The 20,062-nt window shown below is 43.2% G+C and overlaps 1 protein-coding gene across 2 annotated transcripts in view; it reads right to left on the reverse strand.

Annotated features, from left to right (window-relative positions):
• Positions 1–10,706, reverse strand: part of IL4R (interleukin 4 receptor) — a 28,729-nt gene extending 18,023 nt beyond the window's left edge. Inside the window, exons 1-2 of one of the 2 annotated variants that reach the window (XM_069734310.1) lie at positions 10,495–10,627; positions 3,378–3,436 (exon numbers count right to left, since the gene is read on the reverse strand). The gene's annotated coding sequence lies outside the window, so the exon portion shown is untranslated. Of the gene's footprint in view, positions 1–3,377; positions 3,437–10,494 lie in introns of both variants that reach the window. The other variant, XM_069734309.1, reaches the window with a different exon arrangement.
• Between the last annotated feature and the right edge of the window lie 9,356 nt (positions 10,707–20,062).

Consider the following 20,062-nt stretch of genomic DNA (forward strand, 5'->3'; position numbering starts at 1 on the left):
CGATAATGAAATAGGAAATGGGACTCTTCATCTGATTGTTGTACGATGCCTAAAAGAGACACTTGTCACAATGCAAGTCATGAGAAAAAGCCTCTGAGGCAGCAGAGACAGTTCAGCTCGGAAGGCTATAGACGTGTGAACGCAGCTCTATGGTCTAATACAGGCTGTAATGCAGAATTTACCTTCCATGTCAGAGGAAAAAGGGACAGCAGTGTGCAATAGGCTCGCCTTTTATATGAATATACTGCCATATTCCTACAGTGCCCAGTTATATAGCTACTTACAGTGCCCAGATAAATAGCTCTATAATGTGCCCAAATAAATAACTCCACACAGTGCCCAGATAAATAGCTCCATTCATTGCAGATAAATAGTTCCATACAGTGCCAGATAAAAGAATACTCCATACAATGACCACATAAATATCTTCATGCAGTGCCAACATAAATTGCTCCATGCAGTGCCCAAATAAATAGCTCCACGCTGTTCCCAGATAAATAGTTCCACATGGTCCCCAAATAAATAGCTCCACACAGTGCCCAGATAAATAGTTCCATACAGTGCCAGATAAAAAAAACTCCATACAACGCCCACATAAATAGATTCATGCAGTGCCAGATAAATTGCTCCATACAGTGCCAACATACATAGCTACATACAGTGTCCAGAAAAATAGCTCCACACAGTCCAGATAAATAGCTCCATTCAGTGCCCAGATAAATAGTTCCATTCAGTGGCAGAAAAAAAACCATACAATTCCCACATAAATAGCTTCACTCAGTGCTCAGATAAATTTCTCCAAACAGTGCCCAGATAAATTGCTCCATACAGTGCCCAGATAAATAGCTCCACAGTGTCCAGATAAATAGCTCCACAGTGTCCAGATAAATAGCTCCATATAATACCCAGATAAATAGCTTACACATTGCTTCTCACAGACCATACAATGGCAAGCATTTGCCTATGATTAAAAACACACGACTGCTTTCTTACAGAAACAGCATTGCTCTTGCTTGTGTTTAGCACCATAAAAATGTTGTGCCTTTCAGAAAACTTTTGCCATACTCTGCTCAATTCAATGTAAAAAGAACAAAACAATGTGTGTATTGGCTGCAGAGGTGATGTTATGTTGACAGCGCTGCAGCCAATCACCGAGCTCAGCGCTCTGCAGTATGCAAATGGCAAAAGCTGCGGAGAGCAGTGATTGGCTGCAGTGCTGTCAACGTGATTCCCCCTCTACTGTGGTGGAGGCATCTTTGACTTTCCAGAATAATATGTTTTAGGGGTGGTGTGTATGTTTGGAGCTACTAAATGTTAGCGCTTGAAGACACAAAAGGGCATAGTAGAACCAAAAACACTCAGGTTCAAAAAATCACATACATACATACATCAGTTAGGACTGCTCTGATATGGGTATACCTTGACGTTTGGTGGAGCAGCTTAGTATACATTTTTTGCAAAAAACGTATCAACCAAATACCCTGTTTTTTACATCTTTTTACTAGCACTTGCGGATTATTGTGATTTTTTGAACCTGAGTGTTTTTGGTTCTACTATGCTCTTTTGTGTCTTCAAGTTTCTTGGTGGTGTGTGAGCATGTTCCTACAGACTTGTTCACTGTGCAAGTGGCCCATGTGTTCCTGTTTCCATAAATGTTAGCGCTATATAAAAATAAAAATTATTATTAATAAAATAATTTAAAATAATAACTGTAATTCTACCGACCTGAAGACTCCTGCTGCCAGGTCCATTTTCACAGGAGCCGTAAAACAAAACCTTTAAAAAAATAATTTATTTTTTTTGCCTTACTCTTGGAATTCAATTTGTTTATGATGTCAGTACTAAAAGTCATCTGAGCCGTTATCCAATTTCGTGGACAGAAACACAAAAGTTATGGCTCATGGAAGTGGGGGGGAGAAGAGTGCAAACATTTATATTGGATGCACCATTAAGGGGTTAATGATATATAACAACTTGGCCCTATTTAAGTGAATTTTGTATTTTTTTTATTTCCTTAAAATGTAGCAATTTTTGTGTGTCTTTTATTTAAACCTACAAATGTTGTGATTTATTAGTATATTTAAGCCCTGAAATATTAACAATATTTTTTTAAGCCCAGCATTACATTATAATCTTTTTAATGTTTTATTCCAAGTCTTGTAAAAATAATAACTATAAGAACCTCCCTTCCCTTCCTGAAGCACACACTCCTAATTCCTCTTCGAGTTCAGCAGAATTAATCTCCGTGTTGACATGTACACGTCATAGGACCATCTGTCTCTTTATAGTTTTTTTCCCTCCTTGTTGTATTGTCGTTAACCCTACACGAGTACAATCATTCTGGAAACCTATAGAACAAGACCTGTTCTATGGAACAGACTGCTGGTAGGGACATAGCTAAATTAGGAGGAATGGATGCAGTAACGCCCAGGTTTTTGAATCTTGAGGAGACCCAGAGAACGCCAGTTAAAAAAAATGTGACATGATAGTTGGGGGAATGTTACAGATGTATGATCGGGGGCAATCAACCATTAGCACAATGCAGTTCATCATTCATGTCAGCCTCCGTTATCTCTACCTATGCTGCAGGGAGATCAAATGCAATAATAGACGTATTATGGAATTGTTTTATTTTCTTAATATACAACAACCAAATTCCCCAAAAATTGGAACGCAGTGTAAAATGTAAAGAAAACTAGAGTGCAACAATTTGGAAATGTTTTGAACTGTGCGCTGATAACAAGCTGGATGGTCCTCTTCTCTTGAGACTGGAATCTCAGAATATCTTAATTATATTACATCTGGTAGACGGGTAGATACTCAAAGATTTGCGATTTTACATTGAAAACATTTTTCTGAAATTGTTCTACAATATTTAGACGCAGGTGTTCACAGCTTTGTGAATCTCTGACTATCTTTGCTTCGGGGAGGCTCTGCCTCTCTAACATACTCTTGTTACAGCTGTTTCTCATTCGTATCACTTTGGCTACGTTCACATTTGCGTTCTGCCGGGCTGCGTCGGGCGCAGCCGCGGCGACGCCTGCGCCATGTGCCCCTTTATTTAACATGGGGGCGCATGGACATGCGTTTGCATGCGTTTTGCGATGCATGTGTTTTTTTTTGCCGCAAGCGTTAGGGAGCAGAGGACGCAGCAAGATGCATTTTTTTTGCATCCAAAATTCGGCAAAAAAGGACGCATGCGTCGCAAAACGATGCGTTTTAGCGTGCGTTTTTGTGCGTTTTGGTTTGCGTTGTGCGTTGCGTCGCCGACGCAACATTGCACAACGCAAATGTGAACGTAGCCTTTCCCTGCCTTTTGTTAACCACGTCCCAACTTTTTCAGATGTGTTGCTGCCATCAATTTCTAAATGAGTTACCTTTTTCCAAATAGAAATTTGTCTAACGTTCACCTTCTGATCTGTGCTCAACGTTGTGCCTTGAAAAAAAAATGGCTATAAGAGATTTCCACATGATTGCATTCTTATTTTCTTTACATTTTAAACAGCGTCCCTATTTATTTGGAATTAGGGTTGTCACCTTAGGTTTATCAAAGTCAAAACTTCACTATTATAGCAAAAACATTACACATCGGGGTGTAACTACTGAGGGTGCAGGGTTTATGGCCCAAAATTACTCTTCTGGCACCTATATGTCACTTTAAAAGTTTTACACTGCCATTTTTTTGGGGGAAAAAACTAAAGTAATATTCCGCTCAACATTGAAACGTCTGCGGAACTTTTGTATACATGCACCTTTGATAATCTACTTTGTGAAACTTTTTAGTAATATACAGTCAAAAAAAATGTTCTGGTATAAATTACCTCGTGGCGATAGTCAATAAATATTCCAGGCTCCAAATAAGATGCATTTTTAGTAAAATCTGTATATTATGGCCAAAAAAAAGAAGAAAAAGCATGGAACACTCATATTTCAGGGAATATTGAAGTCATATAGAGGGGTTTTCTTCTTGCCAAATGTGTGGCTTCCTGCAGCGTCCCCTGGTTCATCAGCATGTCCATATTTAAAGAGGGATGTACCAGATGGTATTTTCACCATGTATTGGTAATTATCGGCTTTTTTCAGTGAGGTGTTCCTGCTGACACTTACTGTAAAACTTATTCCATCCATATTAACCCAATTGTATCATGCTACAAACAACCTTAGAATAATAGCACAAGTATCCAGTTTCTGTAATGGGGAGTCATCAAATATCAGAATCACAAGACCTGTATTGCCAGACTCTGATACTCATCTCCAATACTGGATCCTGATCCTTCACTTTGATGCCTGAACCCTAAAGCTGATGCCATACCCTGACAATTAACTTGTTGCCATACCCTGACAATTAACTATGGTAGCCAAACTTGATACCTAACTCTGATAGTGATACCTGACCCTGAATCCGGACTCAAATATTTGTCTCTGAAACCAGGCACTGACTCTGGTACCCAACCTTAATACCTAACCTTGATAATGAACCCTGAGTTTGATATTTGCTTTGCAAAAACCAGTCTCTGACTTTGGTGGCCAACCTGGATACCCGACCCTTACAATGAGACTTGGCTTTGAGACCTGCCCCTGATAATGAACCCTGATTCAGATTTTTGCCTTTGAAACCCAGACCCTGACTTTGGTACCCGACCTTTCACCTAACTCCTGACAATGATGTTTGACTTTCATGCCCGCAGCCTGCTCCTCATAATGGTAAGGATTACTTGGCACACTAAGATAGTTGGAGTGAAGGAATTTTAATGTGACCTAAAATATAGTAGTCACAAACGTTTTGGTCATCAAGACCTTCATCAGTGTACTATAAGGTACACTAGATAGCCGTGAGGAACTCACATTTAAGAGAGTAATGCTTAGTCAGTTAGAGCAAAATGTCAGGTATGGTGGTTTGCCAATGACCAAAAAACTGGCATATCAAAAAGAAGTGCAGGAATGGGTGTCCTGGACGCGGTGTCCACCGCTTGTCTAGCAGGTGACCTGCACTACATATTCTCCACCTAGCAGTTTTGAGGAGTATTTTTAACCAAGGAGGTACTCCTAGTGGTTGTGGTTTGGAGGCATGACTCTGCATGGGCTGTCCTAACACTCAGTATGCTGGCTTCCTACGTTCAGGCCTGTGCGGTTCCTTTAGGATTCTGTCTCTGATGATATAAAGCTGGTCATACACATTAGACAGCGATCTCTCTCGACTCCTCCATAAACTCTAACGCTCAGCCGAGGCCGCTGATGGTGGCTTGCCTCCCCAACAGCATTGAGGTTCCTATACAAAACTGCTGAGGAAACATGATATGTTCATTGTGTTGTGCCAGCCAATTTATCTCTGCTACATCTCTATACATTACATGCTTGATCTATGTGGTTTTTACGTTATTTGTGGTTTCACATAAATATATGACATGCTGATGTCACATGGTGCAGCAGAGCTTAGTTTGTCAGCAGTAGGATCTGATGTCTGACACCAATACATGACACTAGCTGTAATATTTATTTATATCAGAGCCTAACTTCTAATTCTGATCCCCAACATTTATGATTGAACCGGTCTGTGATACCTAATTTAAAACTTAACTCCTGACTCAGATACTTGACCCTGACTCAGATACGAATACCTAAAATTTATCCCTGGCCCTGAAATAGGATCATGAAACCTGACTGATACCTGACCATGATCTAATACACCAGGCTCTGACAGTCATACCTGACCCTGACACCTATACATTCACCTGATACAGGAGCATGACTCCTGACTCTGATACCTGACCCTGACACCTATACATTCACCTGATACAGGAACATGACTCCTGACTCTGATACCTGACCCTGACACCTATACATTCACCTGATACAGGAGCATGACTCCTGACTCTGATACCTGACCCTGACACCTATACATTCACCTGATACAGGAGCATGACTCCTGACTCTGACACCTATACATTCACCTGATACAGGAACATGACTCCTGACTCTGATACCTGACCCTGACTTAGTTGACATATGTAGACATCCAACATTGATACCTCTGACACCCATGTCTGCCCCCGATGCAGGATCCTGAGCCTTGACTCTGATACCTGACTGATACATGACAATGAATTTAGTACACCTGGTCCACAACCCTGACCTTAAAGGGAATCTGTCATGTTCCCAAACACAGTTAACCTGCAGATACGGGGTTAATCTGCAGGTTAATTGCAATAGAATGCTGTCCTGCCACCACACTAAAAATGCAGCTACCAGGAGAAAATGAACTTTACGCCACCCGGGAGCCGCCGACTTTCAGTCATAGAGGCACACATGGATCGGCTAAAGCCACCGATCAGTACACAGAGAACAGTGGCTATAAGTACACCCTGGCACTTTAATTGTCGGTTCGCTCTGCGGTGCATTGTACAGAGCTAGCTGTCAATCAAAATGCCAGGACGTACTTATAGCCACCGTTCTCTGTGTACTGCCCGGTGACTGTAGCCACCCCATGCGCACCTCTATGACTGAAAGCCGCCAGCTCCTGGGAGAAATACAGTAAATTTTATCCTGATAATCATGCTTTTAATAAGGCCGGACAGCATTGTAACACTATTAACCCACAGATTATCCCTATATCTCCATGTTAATAGCGTTTGGGGACATGACAGGTTCCCTATAATATGACACCTGTAACTGCCTCTGATCCAGGATCCTTACAACTGACTCTGATACGTGACCACTGATACAAGACATTTATTGTGACCAGACTGATTTATATCTTTAGTTGCCAACAGGACACAGGGGTATTCCCATCCTATCCCAGTATGTAGTAGGTGTAATAATAATATTAGCAAATACCTCTTATTAGTAGAGTTCTTCTGATTTGCTATGTCTCCTTCCTCATGTGCGGGCATTGGCCAGGACCTTAGGTATCCATAGTTACGACCACTGATATAGTGATAGTTAGCTAGCTAGTTGCTAGTGGTCGTAACCATGGGTGCCCAAGGTCCTGCACATGAGGAAAGATCATTCCGATGGGTGCGACACTAACACAATGGCACAGAATCTTACATATACAGTATGCTTCTGTATAACTATGTACACAGGCAGTGTTCCAGTATATAACATTGCCAGGACGACGGTTGGTACAGATGTGCCAGGGAAGTCTGACAGCAAGTCTGATGCCGCAGATAAAGGTGTGATAAGCGGCTAAACGGTGACGAAACTGCCGCTTCTCTGTGTGACATGTGGGGACGCTGCAGTAAGAGTCACAGGACTGTGATAAACATCATCATGATTTAATTTGTTCTTGTTGGAAATCTACAGATTCTTATCAAATTTTCACCACTGTCACTTCTACATTTCACTGCTTTGTAAACCAGAAAAGGAAGCAAAATATGTGGCAAGCCAAGTTCTGGAGGAACAGGTGTGAGCCAGCCGCAAAAATATACAGATCTAGCGTATATACAGTATACAGTGTAGTATGGAGGAAATATGGGGCCTGGTAGGGCATAAAGACTTGGGTTATCCTCATCAGACAGCCATGACTGGTAAGATTGGGGATAACTTCTGCTATATTTATCAGGCTAATATAATGCGGTAAATTTACTTTTAGGATATTCTGTGTATTTTCAATGCCATATTTGAAAGCAGGGACTCTGTAATATATTACAGTGCCTTGCGAAAGTATTCGGCTCCCTGGAAATTTTTGACCTTTTCCCACATATCATGCTTCAAACATAAAGATACCAAATGTAAATTTTTGGTGAAGAATCAACAACAGGTGGAACACAATTGTGAAGTTGAACGAAATTTATTGGTTATTTTAAATTTTTGTAGAAATTCAAAATCTGAAAAGTGCGGCGTGCAATATTATTCGGCCCCTTTACTTTCAGTGCAGCAAACTCACTCCAGAAGTTCATTGTGGATCTCTGAATGATCCAATGTTGTCCTAAATGCCTAATGATGATAAATATAATCCACCAGTGTGTAATCAAGTCTCCGTATAAATGCACCTGCTCTGTGATAGTCTCAGGGTTTCTGTTTGAAGCACAGAGAGCATCATGAAGACCAAGGAACACAACAGGCAGGTCCGTGATACTGTTGTGGAGAAGTTTAAAGCTGGATTTGGATACAATATAAATTCCAAAACTTTAAACATCCCAAGGAGCACTGTGCAAGCAATCATATTGAAATGGAAGGAGTATCATATCACTGCAAACCTACCAAGACCCGGCCGTCCCTCTAAACTTTCATCTCAAACAAGGAGCAGACTGATCAGAGATGCAGCCAAGAGACCCATGATCACTCTGTATGAACTGCAGACATCTACAGCTGAGGTGGGACAGTCTGTCCATAGGACAACAATCAGTCGGACACTGCACAAATCTGGCCTTTATGGAAGAGTGGCAAGAAGAAAGCCATTTCTCAAAGATATCCATAAAAAGTGTTGTTTAAAGTTTGCAACAAGCCACCTGGGAGACACCAAACATGTGGAAGAAGGTGCTCTGGTCAGATGAAACCAAAATCAAACTTTTTGGCAACAATGCCAAACGATATGTTTGGCGTAAAGGCAACACAGCTCATCACCCTGAACACACCATCCCCACTGTCAAACATGGTGGTAGCAGCATCATGGTTTGGGCCTGCTTTTCTTCAGCAGGGATAGGGAAGATGGTTAAAATTGATGGGAAAATGGATGGAGCCAAATACAGGATCATTCTTGAAGAAAACCTGTTGGAGTCTGCAAAAGACCTGAGACCTGAGGCAACAAGACAATGATCCCAAACATAAAGCAAAATCTACAATGGAATGGTTCACAAAAAAAGTATACATGTGTTAGAATGGCCAAGTCAAAGTCCAGACCTCAATCCAATCGAGAATCTGTGGAAAGAGCTGAAAATTGCTGTTCACAAATGATCTCCATCAAACCTCTCTGAACTCGAGCTTACTGCCAAGGAAGAATGGGCAAGAATTTCAGTCTCTCGATGTACAAAACTGATAGAGACATACCCCAAACGACTTGCAGCTGTAATCGCAGCAAAAGGTGGCGCAACAAAGTATTAAGTTAAAGGGGCCGAATAATATTGCACGCCCCACTTTTCAGTTTTTGAATTTCCACAAAAATTTAAAATAACCAATAAATTTCGTTCAACTTGACAATTGTGTTCCACTTGTTGATTCTTCACCAAAAATTTACATTTGGTATCTTTATGTTTGAAGAATATGTGGGAAAAGATTGAAAAGTTCCAGGGAGCCGAATACTTTCGCAAGGCACTGTACAATAGCAGCAAAGTGTATGAAATTTGTTCCAAACGCCGAGGAAAAATAAACCTGCAGTGAAGAAAATTTCTACATGTGAACGTACCCTTAGATGCCACCACATATGAAAAAATGTGATACCACCATGCATCGTCCAAGAGTCAAAATCAACTTTGTACTTGTAAAACTACAACAAATCGAGCGAAATATGAGATGTAATTGTAACATAACTAAACATTAACATGGCAGATTATATGGTTATGTTTCACCCCGATTTGTGTGGTGGCTCTCTCTACAGTTTACAGTCTGGATTGGTCTTGAGCTACAGGTATCCATCATAAAAAAAAAGAATGCCAACAATTGGACAGCTCATCTATATTTGTCAAATTTATAAAATTAGAATAGAGCCACCATCATCCATAATAATTGCTAGTCACCCGATATGTCAATCCTAAAGTCTTCTACAACAAAGCTTTTGCTGAAGCTAAGTAGGTAGATCTTCTTCTATCGGTTTCTTCTCACTCCTGTTTCAGTGGTGACTTTACAGTTTACTGTCCTGATCAATAAAACTATCTAGAATGCCAACAGTAGGACATATAAACCATATTTCAAGGTTTATAAGCCCAGAAAAGACAGCCACCATCATCCTTCATGATTCCTATTCACTTCTGTAAGACGATCCTAAATCTTCTTCAGTAAAGCCTCGTTGATGCTCGGTAGGTAAATCTTTTTTTTATAAGTGGTCAGACGTTTATATGATACTAAACTTTGCCAAGAAGACCAAAAATCTTAGCACCTTCGAGGAGGAATGTATCGGTGAAAAGTTTCACCTTGATAGTTCTTAGATTTATATAAAGATATCTTCACCTAAATTGGCCGTCTCGAGATCAAATGCCTAAATCTGGTCATATGCATAAGATTAAAGTTGCCGAAATGAACCATGACTACTTTGGTTATTTACTACTTTTTTGGCTGAAACTAAACATGTGGCAAGATTTCATGATCATGCTAATCATTTGCCCACTTTCTTGTTTTATTTTATTTTTTTAATAAACTTACTGTCCCTGATCTGCCAGTGTAGCCGATAGTCAAGTTGTCTTTACGAACAGTCCAACGTAGGACTGACTGACTACAGTCAGGCCCAACATAATGTTTAGCATATGGCCAGCATTAGTTGAAAGTGTCCATCAAGAATCCCTTCCCAGTCCTAGACAGCTCCAGGTTCTCCATAATGGCTATAGGATTTGGGAGACTTACCTTATGTTTCCATGAGTCACCTGTCTGAAGAGGTTGAGGTGAAGGCATATTTTTCCTTCTCATAGTTACATGGCCCAGAAATGCCTCCTCTGCTGTTCTTATCGTCACATCACACGTATTTCCTCTTCAGCTCAAAGGCAGGATAGTCCAGCCTACTGAATTCACTTCTTGTTCTACGCCTGTACTTTGACATTGCATAGTTTCCCAGCTCTGACACTGGCTTTGTGGGCAGGGACTGAATGCAAATTAAAACTATCTTCTCCTCCAGCTTGGAAAGCTGCATGAAACTCTAGTGCTCGAAACCCTCCAGTGGCTTCAAGTTTAAGTGCACAAAAAAGCTGCACGTATCCCAAAAATACATACTGAAAGGTTGTAGAGAGTTCCGAAAGTTATGAAAGTGGATTTTCAACAGATAAAATTTGACATGATTATTGGAACCGATCCCAATCTACGAGTTTCCATATTTCCATATTTGGTATGAGATGTTTACTAAGGCTACTTTCACACATCAGGTTTTCGCCGTCAGGCTCAATCCGGCTAATTTTGAAAAAAAAACGGATCTGGCAAAATTTGCTGTCGGATCCATTTTTTTTCTCATAGACTTGTATTAGCGCCAGATTGCCATACGTGTTGTCCGTTTTTCACCGGATCCGGCAAAAATTTGTTTTCCGGCATCTGGAAAAAACGCACACAGTAACGTTTTTTTCTGCGGTGAAAAACCCGGACAGTGCCAGATCAGGCGCTTCTGGCTTTTTGCTAGAATGGAAGCCTATGGGCGTCGGAAGGCACCTGATCCGGAAAATGATGGATTCCGGCGCCGGATTCCGTTTTTTTAAACTGAGCATGCTCCATTTTTTTTTTTATCCAATTACCTGGATATGCTAGTCGGATGTGTAGAATAAAACCAGCATGGTGGCTCAGTGGTTAGCACAGCAGCCTTGCAGCGCTGAAGTCCTGGGTTCAAATCCCACCAAGGACAACATCTGCAAGGAGTTTGTATGTTCTCCCCCGTGTTTGCGTGGGTTTCCTCCGGGTACTCTGGTTTCCTCCCACATTCCAAAGACATACTGATAGGGATTCCAAATTGTGAGCCCCATCTGGGACAGTGATGATAATGTGTGCAACCTGTAAAGCGCTATATAAAATTAAAGATTATTATTAGAATTAAAAAAACAGATCCATCGCATCAGTTTTTCACAATCTGCAATGGATCCGTTTTTTTCAACATTCGACGAATTGTGCCTGACGGCAAAACCTGATGTGGGAAAGTAGCCTTAGTAAGGGATTCTTAAGAGGTGACTCACTGCCTTATCGTGCTATCCTGCTATCTGTTATGGTCTCACCTTGTCAGGTGGATCCTCTAAGCCAGGGGTCCCCAAACTACGGCCCGCGGGCCGCATCCGGCCCCCGGAGGCCTTTTACCCGGCCCCCGCCGCAATTCACATGTTCCTCTCGCTTCTGAGCGCCCGGCGCTATGCAGAAGCGAGAGTTCCTCCAGACCTAGATGAGCACGTCCAGTGGCGTAGGAAGGGGGGGCGGGCGGCACAATGCAGGGGTGGGTCACCGGGCCGCGGCCGGCGCAGGCTGAAGATATACCCTGGATTATCGCTGGAGCCTGGCGGCGGCCATCTTCCGGAGGCCGCGCGTGCGCAGATGGCATCCCGCGGCCATTTTCCTGAAGCCCCGGGAAGCCTAGGGATTTTCACAGTTTTTTTTTATAGTCTGGCCTCCAACGGTCTAAGGGACAGTGGACTGGCCCCCTCTGTAAAAAGTTTGGGGACCCCTGCTCTAAGCCCAGACCCAGGTGGGCACACGGATCCCAAGCAGTCATATAGCAGGAGGGAAACAATGACTATAAGCACTGGAGACAACAGACAGGCAGGGCACTGGAAGGCAGGAATGGAGCAAGTACTAGAAGCATTCGAGGCTACAGGCTTAAAATAAGTGTCTAAGGCTACTTTCACACTTGCATCGTGTGGCATCCGTCGCAATCCGTTGTTTTGGACAAAAAATGGATCCTGCAAATGTGCTCGTCAGATGCGTTTTTTCCCATAGACTTGTATTGCCGACGGATCGCGACCGATGGCCACACGTCGCGTCCGTCGTGCGCTGGATCCGTTGTGTTTTGGCGGACCGTCATCACAAAAAAAGTTCAATGTAACTTTTTTGTACATCGCGTCCGCCATTTCCGACCGCGCATGCGTGGTCGGAACTCCTCCCCGGGACATAGACTGGGCAGCAGATGCGTTGAAAAACTACATCCGCTGCCCACGTTGTGCACAATTTTCAGAACGTGCGTCGGTACGTCGGGCTGACGCAATGCGACGGCCCCGTACCGACGCAAGTGTGAAAGAAGCCTAAGGCTTGTTTCACACATCAGTTTTTAGCTGTCAGGCACCATCTGGCTACTTTGGGGGAGAAACGGATCCGTTGCAAATTGTGAAAAACTGATGCGACGGATCCATTTTTCCACTGGATCCGTTTTTTTTTTTTCACCCGGGGATAGAGTTTGGGCTTCCTATTCCAGGGAGGAAGAGGAGAAGAGAGAGAGGGAGAGAGAGACTACAGAATGGAAAATGCAGCTATGGGGCATGCTCAATGTAAAAAACTGGAATCGGTAGCCGTATTCACTCATTTCAAACCTCCGTTTCATCGGTTTTTCGCAGGATCTGTAGCTGTGTGTTTTTTCGACGGACAGAAAAAACATTCCTCTGTACCGGCCACCAGAAAACTAATTTTTGACGGATCCGGCAAAAAACGGATGAAACGTGAGGCCATCCGTCGCAATCCAACGCTAATACAAGTCTATGAGAAAAAAACGGATCCAGCAGCATGTTTTGCCAGATCCGTTTTTTTCAATATTCGCCGGATTGTGCCTGACGTAAAAAAGCTGATGTGTGAAAGGGGCCTTAGCGACAGGACACCGGTGTGTTTCTTGGAGCCTGGGCAGATAATCACACCGAGCCACTTGCAAAAAACTGTGGAGCACAGCAGAGAGCAGCGGCCATAGGAGAAGGTTATGAAGCCCTGCCGATCTAGGGCAGATTTGTAACACTATCACTATTGAGTATACAGCACTGTGCAAAAGTTTTAGGTAGGTGTGGGAAAAATTCTGCAAAGTAAGAATGCTTTGGAAATTAGAAGTGTTAATAATTAGTGATGAGCGAATATACTCGTTACTCGAGATTTCCCGAGCATGCTCGGGGGTCCTCCGTGTATTTTTTAGTGCTCGGAGATTTAGTTTTACTTGCCGCAACTGAATGATTTACATCTGTTAGCCAGCATAAGTACATGTGGGGATTCCCTAGCAACCAGGCAACCCCCACATGTACTTATGCTGGCTAACAGATGTAAATCATTCAGCTGCAGCAAGAAAAACTAAAACTCAGAGAACTAAAAATTCCCGGAGGACCCCCGAGCGTGCTCGAGAAATCTCGAGTAACGAGTATATTCGCTCATCACTATTAATAATTTATTTTTAACTATTAACAACATTCAAAGTGAATGAACAAAAGAGATATCTACATTAAATCAATATTTGGTGTGACCACCTCAGCTGGGAGGTTACTCCAAACGTCATGGAGATATAACGGCAAACTGGACAAAAGTACCATAATTAAGAGGTACAATCGAAGTCTAATATATATGAACAAGTAAGGAAATGTCCATCCCCAAATTCTTCCCCAATATAAGCCCAATTTATTTGAGGTCCAATGTTGTAACGAGTTTACTAGCATCAAATGTAAGTCGCAATGGTAAAATATACTAGAAGGCCTTAGAATATCCCTGCTACGCCTCAGTATGTATACAATAATAAAAACGGCACCATTAGCTGTGAGTAAACCAGATAAGTCATAAACAATTCTAAAATTGGCTACCAATTATAAAAAAAAATATGACTGTATAAATGCTATAAATATTACAGACTCATTCAGGCCTAATGATTTCACAGTTTCACACTGAAAATTCATTGTCCTTCTTTCCTAATGATTTTACAGTATTATCCCAGTTTTCTCATCTAGGAGATGGTCTAATCCTTTCGAGGCCCTGGAGGAGACCAGAAACCCTGAGGATCTGTCTCTTAGGAATTCTTCAAGTTTGAGGGGAGTGGGTGGTGACTTGTCCATTTTAAAAAGATAATTAGTAGCAGTGAGTTTCCTAAAGATTATCGCAGATAGATGACTAGTTTCGCTGATAGAGATAGGTATATCCAAAAATTAGATTTCATGCCTGTCAACTGCAGATGTCAATATTAAGCCGATATAATTCATATTTAAAATCAAGATGAATTTGTCAAACAGTTCTGTTGTCCCTGTCCACAATAACAACACATCATCTATAAATCAAAGCCACAAGTCCACACATGATGTCATATTTATATTAGCTTCAACAAATAGTCATTCCTCCCAGCAAGCCAGGTATAGGTGAGCCGCCTACATGGGAGCACAAGGTGTTCCCATGGCCGTACCTCTGAGCTGGTGAGAGTAAACTATTCTTGGCTGGTGGTGAGAGGAATGGCTTTTATTTCCAACTACTAAAATATGCCAGTTATTCAAATTCTGAAAAAAAAAATTCTATATCATGCCCAAAATAAAAAAAAGTAAGACCAAAGATAAGAACAGAATTGGGCATCAACCATATAGATTATGTAAATAAACAATCTATAGAAACATGTATCTAATTATTAAGCCCCTAGACTCACTAGATAGCTATCCTCCTTCTCCTCCAGTCTCCATTGTCCTCCTCCTCCAGACACCTCTGTTTTACTTATTCAGACCCATCTGACTTCCTCCTCTTCCAGACTCATCTGTCCTCCTCCTCCAGACTCCTTTGTGTTATTCCTCCAGACTCCTCTGTCTTTCTTCTACTCTAGACTTATGTCTTCCTTCTCCTCCAGACTACTCTGTCTTCCTTCTTCTCCAGAATACTCTGTCCTCCTTCTCATCCAGACTACTCTGTCCTTCTCCTCCAGACTTCTGTCCTCTTCATGCAAACTCCAAATTCCTTCTCCTCCAGACTCCTCTGTCCTTCTTCAGGCTGGTCTGTCCTCTTCCTCCAAACATATTTGTCCTCCTGCTCCAGACTCTTCTCTCTTCCTCCTCTGGACTCCTCTGTCCTCCTCTATACTCTTTGTCTTCCTCCTCTTACAGACTCCTCTGTCCTATTCCTCCAGGCTCCTCTGTCTTACTCATCCAGACTTCTCTGTCTTACTTATCCAGTCTCCTCTGCCTTCCTGCTCCAGCCTCCTCTGTCCTTCTAATACAGGCTCCTTTGCCCTCCTCCTCCTCCAGTATTATCTGTCCTCCTCCAGACCCCTCTGTCCTCCTCCTCTAAACGTTTGTCTTTCTCTTCTTGACTCTGTCTTTTTTCCAGACTCCTCTGTCATCTCCCTCCAGACTTCTGTTTTATTCATCCAGACTCTTCTGTCTTCCTCCTCCAGAATCCTTTGTCATTCTCCTCCAGACTGAACTGTCTTCTTTCTCCTCCAGACTCCTCTGTCGTCTTCATCCAGACTCATCTGTCCTGTTCATCTGGACTTCACTGTTCTCCTCCTCAAGGCTCCATTGCACTCCCCTTCTTCCCCCTCTTCCAAATTTATATATCCCCCACCTCCAGACTCCTCTGTCACCTTCCTCCAGATTCCTCTTTCCTCCTCCTCCAGACTGCTCTGTCGTCTTCATCCAGACTTATCTGTCCTGTTCATCCAGACTTTACTTTTCTCCTCAAGGCTCCATTGCCCTCCTCCTTCAGATTTTTCTGTCCTCCAGACTCCTTCTTCCCCCCTCTTCCAAATGTATCTATCCCCCACCTCCAGACTCCTCTGTCACCTTCCTCCAGACTCTTCTGTTGTCTTCATCCAGACTCATCTGTCCTGTTCATCCAGACTTCACTGTTCTCCTCCTCAAGGCTCCATTGCCCTCCTCCTTCAAATTTATCTGTCCTCCAGACTCCTTCATCCCCCTCTTCCAAATGTTTCTATCCCCCACCTCCAGACTCCTCTGTCACCTTCCTCCAGACTCCTCTTTCCTCTTCCTCCAGACTCCTCTATCCCCTACCTCCAGACTCCTCTTTCCTCTTCCTCCAGACTCCTCTATCCCCCACCTCCAGACTTTTCTACCCCCCACCGCCAGACTCCTCTTTCCTCTTCCTCCAGACTCCTCTATCCCCCACCTCCAGACTCCTCTATCCCCCACCTCCAGACTCCTCTTTCCTCTTCCTCCAGACTCCTCTACCCCCCACCTCCAGACTCCTCTATCCCCCACCTCCAGACTCCTCTTTCTTCTTCCTCCAGACTCCTCTATCCCCCACCTCCAGACTCCTCTATCCCCCACCTCCAGACTCCTCTATCCCCCACCTCCAGACTCCTCTTTCCTCTTCCTCCAGACTCCTCTATCCCCCATCTCCAGACTCCTCTTTCCTCTTCCTTCGGACTCCTATCCCCCCACCTCCAGACTCCTCTTTCCTCTTCCTCTAGGGGCAGCATGAAAAACATGGGGCAGGATTGGATCATGGGGCAGGATGGATACAATGGAGACAGATAGGGCAGGATGGGGAGATCATATGGGGTAGAATGGATACTCATGAGGGCAGGATGCAAGAACATATGGCTGGAGCCAGGAATGAGATAAACGGGGCCAGGATGGGGAATATTATTACCATAGGGGCTAATTAAGGGATATTATTACTGCAGTGATGTATTTATTTTATTTTTTGAGTATACTGTTTTAAATGAAGGGGGGGGGGGCGGTCCTGTTACTGTGTAGAGTGACACTATATCGCCTTTTTTTCTTCATGTGGTGTAATGTAGAAGTTGTGAAAAATTAAGTAATGTGTTCTGCAAGCGGAGCTTGAGATAACTGTTATTTCCTGCAGAAACGAGTCCTGGCTGGAAGAAATGATGGCGGCCTGTGCTGGATGAAAGATGAAGGACTTCACCTAGAGACGTCACTGGTGAGTCAGTGTTACCTATACACTGACACTATACACTGTATACTATATACAGAAGTCCTATGTACAATGTCACCAGTAATCACTGTATTACCTATACATTATATACAGAGCTCCTGTGTATGTCACCACCAGTGATCTCTGTATTTCCTGTACACAGACACTGCATACTAAGTACAGATCTCCTGTGAATACTGGCACTTATGGTGATAGTATTGTTTGTTTTTTTTATTGCTTATCAGTATTGTAGTATTCAGTCACTATGTGGTGGTATTATGTGGTCTGGAAATGGTGTTGCGGTATTTGTCCCTTGTATGTGCTATTTGGTCACCAAGTGGTGGTAATATGTGGTCATGACATGGTGCAGTGGTATTTGTTCCTTGTATGTGATATTATTCGATCACTGCGGTTGTAATTTGTGGTCTGGTCATGGTACGGTGGTATTTGTTCCTTGTATGTGATATTGGTCATTTTAAAAATTGAAAAATAAATCAAAATATACCTAAATTGTATTGCATATTTTAACAAATATTTAATAGGTTACAGTAGAGTAGGGCCCGGCCATTTTTCTGGAATAATCTGGTTCAGGTAGATCATGACTCCCGTCACATGACCCCTGTCCCATGACCGGGGGGCCCTGTTATGGCTGGTAATTCAGTACCACAATGGACATAGAAGTCAGAGCACATACAGTGAACTGACAATAACCCAAAAACATAGAACGAGCTCTGAGATGTGGGAACTCTGCTGACCGCAATCCCTAATCCTCTCCAACCACACTAGAGGCAGCCGTAGATTGCGCCTAACGCTCCCTATGCAACTCGGCACAGCCTGAGAAACTAGCTAGCCTGAAGATAGAAAATAAGCCTACCTTGCCTCAGAGAAATACCCCAAAGGAAAAGGCAGCCCCCCACATATAATGACTGTGAGTAAGATGAAAAGACAAACGTAGAGATGAAATAGATTTAGCAAAGTGAGGCCCGACTTTCTGAACAGAACGAGGATAGGAAAGGTAACTTTGCGGTCAACACAAAACCCTACAAACAACCACGCAAAGGGGGCAAAAAGACCCTCCGTACCGACTAACGGCACGGAGGTACACCCTCTGCGTCCCAGAGCTTCCAGCAAGCAAGAAAAACCAAATAAACAGGCTCGACAGAAAAAACAGCAAACAAAAATAACACAAGAGCAACTTAGCTATGCAGAGCAGCAGGCCACAGGAAGGATCCAGGAGGAAGCAAGTCCAATACAAGAACATTGACTGGAGGCCAGGATCAAAGCACTAGGTGGAGTTAAATAGAGCAGCACCTAACGACTTCACCACAACACCTGAGGAAGGAAACTCAGAAGCCGCAGTACCACTCTCCTCCACCAACGGAAGCTCATAGAGAGAATCAGCCGAAGTACCACTTGTGACCACAGGAGGGAGCTCTGCCACAGAATTCACAACAGTACCCCCCCCTTGAGGAGGGGTCACCGAACCCTCACCAGAGCCCCCAGGACGACCAGGATGAGCCATATGAAAGGCACGAACAAGATCGGGAGCATGGAAATCAGAGGCAAAGACCCAGGAATTATCTTCCTGAGCATAACCCTTCCACTTAACCAAATACTGGAGTTTCCGTCTTGAAACACGAGAATCCAAAATCTTCTCCACAATATACTCCAACTCCCCCTCCACCAAAACCGGGGCAGGAGGATCAACAGATGGAACCATAGGTGCCACGTATCTCCGCAACAATGACCTATGGAATACGTTATGGATGGAAAAAGAATCTGGAAGGGTCAAACGAAAAGACACAGGATTAAGAACCTCAGAAATCCTATAAGGACCAATGAAACGAGGTTTAAACTTAGGAGAGGAAACCTTCATAGGAATATGACGAGAAGACAACCAAACCAAATCCCCAACACGAAGTCGGGGACCCACACAGCGTCTGCGATTAGCGAAACGTTGAGCCTTCTCCTGGGACAAAGTCAAATTGTCCACTACATGAGTCCAAATCTGCTGCAACCTGTCCACCACCGTATCCACACCAGGACAGTCCGAAGACTAAACCTGCCCTGAAGAGAAACGAGGATGGAACCCAGAGTTGCAGAAAAACGGCGAAACCAAGGTAGCCGAGCTGGCCCGATTATTAAGGGCAAACTCAGCCAAAGGCAAAAAGGACACCCAGTCATCCTGATCAGCAGAAACAAAGCATCTCAGATATGTTTCCAAGGTCTGATTGGTTCGTTCGGTCTGGCCATTAGTCTGAGGATGGAAAGCCGAGGAAAAAGACAAGTCAATGCCCATCCTTGCACAAAAGGCTCGCCAAAACCTCGAAACAAACTGGGAACCTCTGTCAGAAACGATATTCTCTGGAATGCCATGTAAACGAACCACATGCTGGAAGAACAATGGCACCAAATCAGAGGAGGAAGGTAATTTGGACAAGGGTACCAAATGGACCATCTTAGAGAAGCGATCACAAACCACCCAAATGACTGACATCTTTTGAGAGACGGGAAGATCTGAAATAAAATCCATAGAGATATGTGTCCAAGGCCTCTTCGGGACCGGCAAGGGCAAAAGCAACCCACTGGCACGAGAACAGCAGGGCTTAGCCCGAGCACAAAT

This window comes from Ranitomeya imitator, chromosome 7, assembly GCF_032444005.1.
Source record: "Ranitomeya imitator isolate aRanImi1 chromosome 7, aRanImi1.pri, whole genome shotgun sequence".
In the NCBI taxonomy this organism is placed as follows: Eukaryota; Metazoa; Chordata; class Amphibia; order Anura; family Dendrobatidae; genus Ranitomeya; species Ranitomeya imitator.